Source organism: Copadichromis virginalis, linkage group LG12 (assembly GCF_057382275.1).
Source record: "Copadichromis virginalis isolate Kocher_CV1m ecotype Utaka linkage group LG12, C_Virginalis_male_GT1.1, whole genome shotgun sequence".
Lineage (NCBI taxonomy): Eukaryota > Metazoa > Chordata > Actinopteri > Cichliformes > Cichlidae > Copadichromis > Copadichromis virginalis.
The window spans coordinates 206,511-215,839 of NC_140629.1; the positions used below are offsets into that span (position 1 = coordinate 206,511).

Here is a 9,329-nt window from a genome sequence, read left to right on the forward strand (position 1 = left end):
TTGTTGATATTCTAAAAATCTTTTCTTGTTGATCCCATATTGTGTAACTAGTCCGTCAAATGAAATAAATTCTGTTCCTTCTAGTATATGTTCTAAATATTTGATTCCTTTACCACTCCAATCTGAAAAGTTTATCATATTATTGTTTTGTAATATGTCAGGGTTGTTCCAGATAGGTGTACGTTTGCATGGGATTAATGAAGACGCCGTCAATGTTAGAAACTCCCACCATGCTGTCAGAGAAGAGCTGATGTTGATGCTTTTAAAGCATTCATGTCGTTGGATGTTTGAGCTGATAAATGGTAGGTCTGAGATCTCTAGATTATTGCAAAGTGCTTGTTCTACATCTAGCCAAGGTTCATCTAAGAGGGTATGTTTTAGCCATCCTGAGATAAACTGAAGCCTGTTGGCTAAGAAGTTAGGCAGTTCTATTCCTCCTTTATCCTTGGTCTTTTGTAGTGTTTTTAAGCTTATACGTGGGGGTTTATTTTTCCAAAGGAATTTGGACATACATGAATCTAGAGATCTGAACCTGATCTTGTGGCGGTTTAGTTGGGATCATTGAGAATAAATAATTTATTTTTGGTAAGACCATCATTTTTATAGCGGCAACCCTTCCCATGAGTGATATGGGTAGACATTTCCATCTAGCCAGATCATCTTCTACCTTCTTTAAAAGTGGGATATGGTTTAATTTAGTTAGATCTGCAAGCTTGGGAGAAACATTAATACCTAAATATTTTATATTTCCTGATTGCAGTGGTGTAGAAGAGGAATTATGGAGGGAGCAATTAATCGGTAGGACTGTAGATTTTGACCATTTAATTGAGTAATCTGATATTCTTGCAAAAGAGTTTATCAATTCAATCACCCCAGAGATATTGGTTTGTGAATTTTGGAGAAAGAGTAACACATCATCCGCATAAAGGCTGATTTTATGTTCCACGTTCTTGCATTTTATGCCCTTAATTACTGAATTCTGTCTAATTGCTGCTGCTAGTGGTTCAATAAAAATTGCAAACAGTGAAGGGGAGAGTGGGCATCCCTGCCTGGTGCCCCTCAAGAGACAGAAGCTGGAGGATGTCTGGTCATTTGTTCTAACACAAGCTGTTGGGGAATTATATAATATTTTAACCAGTTTATGAAAGAGGATCCAAAACCAAATTTGTGTAAAGTTGCAAATAGAAATTTCCAGTTAACTCTGTCAAATGCTTTTTCTGCCTCTAAAGAGAATATTGTAGTTTCTAGGTTTTTACTGTATGAGTAGTCTATCAAATTAAGTAATCTACGTGTATTTGTTGATGAGTGCCTACCTTTTATGAAACCAGTTTGGTCAGGATGAATTAAGAGGGGGGTTATTTTCTCCAGTCTCTTTGAGAGAGCTTTGCAGATTATTTTAAGGTCTAAGTTTATAAGGGATATTGGACGATAGCTTGAGGGATATACAGGGTCTTTGCCTGGTTTTAGCAGGAGATTAATGTTTGCAGAATTCATATTTGATGGAAGTCTGCCCTTTTCTTTAATTTCCAACAACGTTCTGTAGAAAACTGGTGCTAGAATCGACCAGAATTCTTTGTAGAATTCTGCAGGAAAGCCGTCTGGACCTGGAGCCTTATTATTGGGCATACTTATCAGGACTTCCTGGAGTTCACCTGGTGTCAGTGGTGAATCCAGTGCCATTGCTTGAGTGTCCAATAATTTTGGAAGAGCTATGTTGTCCAAAAACTGATCAATTTCTTTTTTAGATGGGTTTATTTGTGGTGAATACAACATTTTATAGAAATCCCTGAAAATGCTGTTTATTTGTATCGGTTCATATATTGTGTTCCCAGATGAATCTTGAACAGCACATATAGTTGTTTTTTCTTTATTTATTTTTAGCTGGTTTGCTAGAAATTGACCGGATTTATTACCATGTTCATAATTTTGTAGGTGTAGTCTTTGTACTAAGAATTTTTTTTTTTTTTATCAATTATCTCATTTAATTCTAGTTTTGTTTTGCGTATTTTGTTCAATGTTTCCTGATCTTGGTGGGACGCGTAGGCTTCTTCTAGTGATTTGATGTTTTTTTCCTGAATATTTTTGTTTTCTTTTTTCTTTTTATGTGATGAGAAAGAAATTATTTTACCTCTCATCACAGCTTTCCCTGCTTCCCATAGAACAGAAGCTGATGTTTCGGGAGTGTCATTATAGTCCAAATATGAAGTCCACTCTTTTTTAAAATATTTAATAAAGTCTTCATCTTTAAGTAGTGATATATTAAATCTCCAGTTTTTTCTTGGCGTAGTATTATTCTTGTGCATTAGTGTTAAAGATACAGGACCATGATCACTGACAGCTATAGGGTGAATCTCCATTGTAAAGGTAAGTTCGACAGGAAAATCCAGAGCTTACGATCACACACCACACAGGAACAGATTCTCCTCCACAACTTTCTTACAGAGATAAACATGGAGCATCTGCATAGAGGCGAGAACAGTCATTGAATTTGTAATCATATCATCAGATCTGTGGCTGTATGTTCTGGAGAGTTGGGTGAAGAGAGATGCTGAGCTGTCAACTGATGAACACCTGGTGGTGCGTTGGATCAGGTCGTAGGAAAGGATGTTGGACAGATCTGGGGTGCCTAAACGTGAGGGTGCACTTGGAGCGCCTGGCAGAGGTCCCCATCTGTATTCTCACACATTCTCGTGCATCATGAATTCTTTCTAGAATTTTATTTTTAGCATTTATTTTTATATTGTAATATTTTAATTCTTGTTGCCTTCTGACCAGTGCTGTTTTGACTGTTTTTATTGTAATAAACTACAACTCCTTGGGGTGGAAAAGGTTTGCCCTGAGTAACTGAAGGCTCTGGATGTTATAGGGCTGTCCTGGTTGACACGTTTCTACAATGTTGCATGGAGATTAGGGGTACCTCTGGATTGGCGGACCGAGGTGGTGATTCCCATCTTCAAGAAGCGGGTCAGGAGGATGGATGAGTTTCTTCCACTGACAATATGTATGTCCAGAGGCATAGATTAAACTTTTTGTGATTTCCTTACCTTAAGAGGGTTGTTTTTTAATTTTTTAGTTATAAGTTTTATTCACGACAAAATAAGTGTTTGTTGTAGAATGTGCAGCATGAAAGTAGCATGCATGTTTTGCATAGAACTGTTTTATGCATCTGCATTTCACAAAGAATGACAAATTGGTATACGGGACAACAAATAAAATCTAATGTATAGAAAAAAGATAATAGGATATGCCCATGACAATAAGAATGATAAAGGACTTCACAAAGTCAATTTATTGCTAAAGTGTGATCTTAGAAAATTGCTATTGTGCACCACACTAAACAGAACAAATTCTGTCAAAACTTACTTTTGCAAGATCCCACAAATGTTTCGCAAGATCTTGAGAGTTTTTTTCTTTGCATTTATCATGCTTCCATCAGTATCTGTAAAGCTGTACAGAGTACTGCAGCTGGTTGTTAATGAATGCAACAAAGACCACCAGATCAAAGTACACCTAGCCACGAGTGTTTCCCCTTCCACTGAGCACTATCTTCATCTCGCAAAATACATGTTCAAATTTTTTTTCTTCAATGTGCCTTGCGAGGCTCCATAACATACCTATCAATCTGTGAGCATTTCTCAGAGGCTGCAGCAACTGCAGCTTTTGAGGAAGTTGCAACAGCACATTTGTGAATTCTCACGCGTAGCCCTACAGGAACACCCACAGTTACAAATACCATAGCGACCAACATCAGTGCTACTACTGCCCACAGTTCATGTAAAGGAAACATAACGGTGTCATACAATAAACTACAGAATCAGCATTGTTGTCTGTGAAGGTTCTCAGTCATTCAGGTCATCGTAGTCAAAGGAGCTTGTAAAGAAAAGCATCTGGACTTCTTTAAGTTGCTTGAAGACGTTTCACCTCTCATCCGAGAAGCTTCTTCACTTCATCAGCATTGTTGCACAACCGTGTATTCAATCTTGTTACCCTTCTTTAAAGTCCACCACCTGTGCTGCAAGTGAAGTTGAGGGCAACTGTGGCTCAGGGAGTTGGGAAGCACATCTGTAACCGGAAGGTTGCCGGTTCGATCCCTGGGCTCTCTGTCCTGGTCGTTGTGTCCTTGGGCAAGACACTTTACCCTACCGCCTACTGGTGATGGCGCGATATGGCAGCCTCGCTTCTGTCAGTCTGCCCCAGGGCAGCTGTGGCTACAACCGTAGTTGCCTTCACCAGTGACTGAATAGTGGCATTGTAAAGCGCTTTGGGTGCCTTGAAAAGCGCTATATAAATCCAGTCCATTATTAACACATTGGAAGTTGTGGCACTTCTCATTATTTGACGTGCACAGCCGCTCTGTGTGAGGGTCAAACATTTGTTTATTCAACACCTGTGAAGGTATCAGAAATCGGCTACTGAGAAAAAATGCATAGATAGCAAGAGAAGCAAATTAAAGCACTGCACGTGCTTTACGTGCTATGACATGCTGCACGTCATAAAACCCAGTTTCTTGATTAACATTTTTAAGAGTTAAGTTGTAATACTTTTGTGCATTATTAAAACAAATCCTAAAATTCTGTATCACTGTGCTGTTACGAGAAGGTAGCTTGAATGTAGGTATCTGGCCCTGTGTAAATCTTGAGCATGAGTGATGTTGTGGGACAGTGCACCAACTACACAGGTACAGTGGCGTGTCTAGAAAATTTTTGTTGGGGGGGCCAGGTAGGGGCACAGATTTGGAGAAGGGTGGCAGATTTAATTGGCAGATAATGTTTTAAAAAAAAATTCTACCAACCCTTAACCATAATTCAATAATCCTATAAACCTAATAACCAAATGCACTTTTAACTCTTATTAGAATGAGATTTTAACCACTACGGTGCAAAGTTTTTAGATACTGCGTTGATAAAGTACAAGAGATACAATCAGTGCTTTGTCAGTGTTTACTCAGCATTCAAGGACATCAATATTTGCATAGTATTTTTACTGACATATACTGCACATATGTTTTGGGCAAAAACATTTTTGAATATTAAAATACGAACATTTGTAGCAAACAATTGACAAATTAGCCATTCCAATGCAAAACTTTCTCTGCCTGTTAAAAAAAGAAGATAATCTTCTCACAAACTGGTGTTTGATTTTGAAACAGGAAAAAAGTGGAGAAACAACTGAAAAGACTAATATTTGAATAAAACCTGAAAGCAAGTAAATACTTTCTATGCTGCCTTATGGTAAACTTTGGTAATATTGATAAAGAACAACACTGGCTGATGATGAAATACATTCAGCTGGCATGGTGACACTGCCAGTATAACCTGCAGGGCTGGACTGGGACAGAAAATCGGGCATTTTGACTACAGACCGACCCACCAGGTATTAAAGCCATAAAGCCTTTGAATGAAAACAAACCCTGTTGTGACAGTGATGTACAGTCTTTTTGGTATATGTATGATTTCTATACATTTTACGCCAGATAAAAACTTTGGTTGTAAGATTTAGATAATTATTTAATAAAAGCTAGATATTTTAAATGAGAATAGGAAAGAAAAGTATTTCTTTGTGCCCCCTTTCCCTGTTAATGCCCTACCTGGCCCCCTGGCAAAACTTTGCTAGACCCGCCCCTGCACAGTTACCAGCTGTCAGCTACATAAAAAAGGATCCTGGTGGGTGGTCTTCACGTTTCCCTCTCACCAGATATCCAAACCGACATCATGACCAGCAGCTTTACAGCTGTGGCTCCAGCAAACATCAGCTGATACTAGAAATTAATATTAAATAAATTCTAACAACAGCCGATCAAGCTTAAACGTGCTGCTGTTGTTTAGCGCGACATCTGCTGGTTTCGTCTTTCTGGCGCAAAGTGGGCGATAAACAAACAAGAGAGAAAAGCCGATCAGCTGATCATCGATCAGTTTCATGATTGAAGTAGCAACAGGAGAGGGAGGATGAGAGAAGAGGCAGCTGTGCAGCGTAAAGACAGAATAAATCCAGCTTTGTGTCTTTTTCCATTCTAGCTGAAGTTCGGGACAAACTGCGTCTCTTCTCAGCTCAATACGAAACGTGTAATATTTTCTCTGATTGAGGGACCATTCCATTTTTTTAAGGAGCCGTTGGCAACTCTACTAACTAACCTTATGAATAAAATAAAGTTCACTATCAGTAACATCATAGCAACCGAACAGCTGTATAAAAACTCCAAGCTGGCTAGAACGCAGTATGAGTTATTGCAACTGACAGTAAAAAGTCAGCACAACGAAAATAAACTCCACCTAAACTTAGTTCATATCTGACCCAGATAGACTGCAGGTCATAACTTCTTACCTGAAGATCAGTTCACCTGACACTCGGACTGGCGGCTGCCTCGGGGCTCTCCTCCTGCCTCCCCTTCCCTCATCCACCTGCTGCCTCTGTGGAAGCCCCGCCATAGCCACCACCAAACAACGGAGTTATTTCTACACATCGACCTGCATCTGGCCAATCCACCACCTCTCATTGTTCATGCCGTTACAAAAAAAATAAAAAATAAGTCAAATAAGCCCGATGGCCAGTCCAGCTATGTTAACCTGCAACCAAATCTGCAGCTCCATACAGCAATGTTACGACTTAGATTACATCTTATAACTCATAACTCTTATGTTAGCTGCCCTCTGTAGCATACTGTCTGAAATATTCCACGGCTGCAATAATTCTTTAAGTGTTATTTTTTCCTTGGTATTCTAATTTCGCCGAAGTTTACTAAACTCAACAAACTTAATATTACTTACCGGGACATTTATTCTGTCCTCATTTTCTTTCACCGAAAAATTGTTTCCTGCAGTGACGTCTTTCGTGCTTGGCTCTCCTACCTTTGCTAACGTGATGCACATAGCGCAGAAGCCGATGCTGCATTCACTTACACTCGGATATCTGAGCGTCACCGTGAAAACATAATCGGACATTTGATATTTGATTGAATTTTATTGTTTTGCCTTTGGGGTGGCACCTGGGGTGGCCAGTCTGGTTGGGGGGGTGGCCTGTGCCCCCCCAGGCCACCCCGCTGGACACGCCATTGACCATAGCCAAAGAAAGCTCGTTTATGACCAGCATCATGTAAATAAGCGCTCTGTAGAACCATCGCTCCATCCTCCAATCCAGCAGGTGGCGTCAGCGTGCCCGCAGGGTGAACGTCAGCCACAAACGAAGCCGAAGAAAACGTTAGCGTCATTTCCTGGTTGCTGTGCGACAAGCAACTGTAAAACTCGAAGCTCTGAACGCGGTCCTCTGTCATATAAATCTGCGAGTGGTCTCTGCGTGAGGCGAGCGGCTTTTCCCGGTGAGTGAGAGATTGAGCGTGAGGTCCGGAGCGCGCACAATGAATAAAAAGGGCTCTGAGAAAACACGCCATGTGGTAGCCTGGCTTAACAAAGCGGAGTGGGATCAGGTTCGGGACTACCTTTACTCGATGGACTCCTCTCTGCAGAGGTTTGCGTTAGAGAGGATATCGGCTTGGAGGGCCAGGTGCGCTGATAGTTTTCCCGTGGCCGTGGACTGCACAGCAGACCTCGTGCGCTGCCAGGTGCGGGACCGGTCCGGACAGCTTACCGGAGATGACTTGACCCTGATGTACGGGACGGCCCTGGTAAGATTTGTTAATCTTATCACGGATCGCCAGCAGGGGAGAAAGGCCCAGCCGCTGAGGCAACTGGCTGGAAACTTGAACATCCCCGAGTGGGTGGTGGATCTGAGGCACGAAATCATGCGTGGGACTCTTCCTTCTTTGAAATGGTGCCGAAAGGGATGTAAGGTGGCCCTGGAGTGGCTCCAGCAGGAGTTTTGGTCCAGACAGCTGGGAGGAGGCCCCGATGAGCAGCTCGTTGCCAGGCAGAAAGAAGTGGATGCCTGCAGAAACGCTCGGGAGCTGCTGATCTCTTTTCAGAAGGACCAGTACCAAGCTTTTGATGATGGGTCTCCTGAAGACAAGGGGAAGAGCTTGTGGCAGGCCCCCTTAGCAGACATGAGTTCGTTGCTGGGTGAGATCAAGCAGTTTGCACTGGGGTCCAGGGAGCTGTTGATTGATGTGCTGCTGGAAGACGGTTTTCTTGTTCCTACCATGGAGCAGCTGGAAGCATTAGGCTGTGCAACATCTGACAGTGCCAGTCCCACTGAGCCCAGAGTCCCACAAACCTTCCTGCGCTTTTGGCTGCCCCTGCTAAAGATGCTTAACTCTTCGTCTTTCATTCACCTCTTCCTGGAGAAGCTCTTTGTGGAACTGAAGCTGCTCAGCAAAGAGCCCAACGGTCACAGGTGTTTCTATATTTCTGCATGGATTTCAGAAGTCTTCCTCTGCAACAACAACAAATTTGAATATCATTTTGAGACAAGGTTGCAGAAGAAAGCCAGAATGAAGGACAGGATTTTCATCGACCGCATCAAGCTGAGGTGGCAGCAGCTTCTCTCTGCATGTCTGGATGCCCCCTGCATCAGCACACCTCACCTGATCCAGCTAGTCCTGGATGACATGGAGCATCCCCCCCCTCAGGAAACCAGAGAGAAGCTGTTCCAGCTCTGCTCCATCTACACACAGACAGAGCGCTCAGAGGCCAGCACACCTCTGCAGCAGCAGCAGCCCATATATACTGTGAGTATGCTGCTGGACCAGATGCAACACTCCTCACCGATGGACTCGGAGAGAAGTGAGGACCGCAAATGGGCAGACGTGCAGGCTGAAAGAGCACTTGCCCTCAGACACGTAGCAGCATCCCCGGGGCCTCGGCTCCAGCCCGGCCAGCTGAGGGCCTCCTCTGGAGCAACAGCGAGCTCAACAAACTGAAATGTGGACTGAAGCTTTTTTAAGTTACTTGTGTTATTTTTGTTACTTGTGTTATTTTTTGTTTTATGTTAAATGGTAAATGTTTTATGTTAAGCACAAGATTGTTGTTGTTGTTGTCATTCCAGCCTCCGCTGACTCTTGTTGTGCTAGAAGCAGTTTTGAAGCAAAAATACAATATTCAGAAGACAAAATGTTGTGGAATTTTAACCATGAGCACAGTGCAGGTTCAGCAGTTGTGATTGTTTCTGTCCAGTCGAGCTCGTTAACTAAACATGTTGGCAGAAGCAGAAATAAAACTTTCAGAAGACAAAATGTTCTGATTTAAAGAAGGACCAAAGGAAGGAAAGCATAGGTTTTGATTAAGTCTGATAAACTAGAATTATAAGGTATTGTTACATTAAAAGGAGCAAAATGAAATAAAAAGGCTATATCAAAAACAGGTTATAACATAGGAAATGTGAGGTTTTAAAATGAAGTTAGTGTCAGCGTTTTAAGAGAGTGGTAAAATGATGAGTAACGT

The 9,329-nt window shown here is 41.9% G+C and overlaps 1 pseudogene; it reads left to right on the top strand.

Annotated features, from left to right (window-relative positions):
* The first annotated feature begins 7,169 nt into the window (after positions 1-7,169).
* On the top strand, positions 7,170-8,908 carry LOC146696139 (ribosomal biogenesis protein LAS1L-like; annotated as a pseudogene).
* Positions 8,909-9,329: the final 421 nt, after the last annotated feature.